Source organism: Carlito syrichta, unplaced genomic scaffold, assembly GCF_000164805.1.
Source record: "Carlito syrichta isolate Samal-C Ts95f unplaced genomic scaffold, Tarsius_syrichta-2.0.1 Scaffold135851, whole genome shotgun sequence".
In the NCBI taxonomy this organism is placed as follows: domain Eukaryota; kingdom Metazoa; phylum Chordata; class Mammalia; order Primates; family Tarsiidae; genus Carlito; species Carlito syrichta.
The window spans coordinates 49,844-50,509 of NW_007079947.1; positions in this window are offsets into that span (position 1 = coordinate 49,844).

Below are 666 nucleotides of genomic sequence, written 5' to 3' on the forward strand. Positions count from 1 at the left end.
CCTGGGCAGCAAGACCTCATCTTTACAATAAATCAAAAAATCAGCCGGGCGTGGTAGCGCGTGCCTGTAATTCCGGCTACTTGGAAGGCTGAAGTGGAAGAATAGCCGGAGCCCAGCAAGTCGAGGCTGCGGTGGCCAACTCAAAAAAAAGAAAATCAAACAAACAAACAAACAATATTATGTAGAGACAAGGTCTTACTACGCTCAAGCAATCCTCTTGCCTGGACCTCCCAAAGTGCTGGGATTATAGTTGTGAGTCATGCACTCAGCCTGGATCTGCTTTGATGCGAACTCTGCTGTGCAGCCTTGGACAGTTATACCACCTCTCTGACATGTAGCTTCCTTGTCTTTGAATCAGAGATGTTAATATTATCTATATCATTGATTATTTTGTTATATAAACTGCATACTAAACTGAGAAAAAGCCAGGCACAGTGGTTCACACCTGTAATCCCAACATTTTGAGAGGCTGAGGCAGAGGATTGCCTGAGCCCATGGGTTCAAGACCAGCCTTGGCAACTTGACAAGACCTAGCCTCTACAATAAATCAAAAATAAGTCGGGTGTGGTGACGTGTGCCTGTGGTTCCATCTACTCGGAAGGCTGAAGTGGAAGGATCGCCTGAGTCCAGCAGGTTGAGGCTGCAGTGGCCATGAGCGTGCCACTG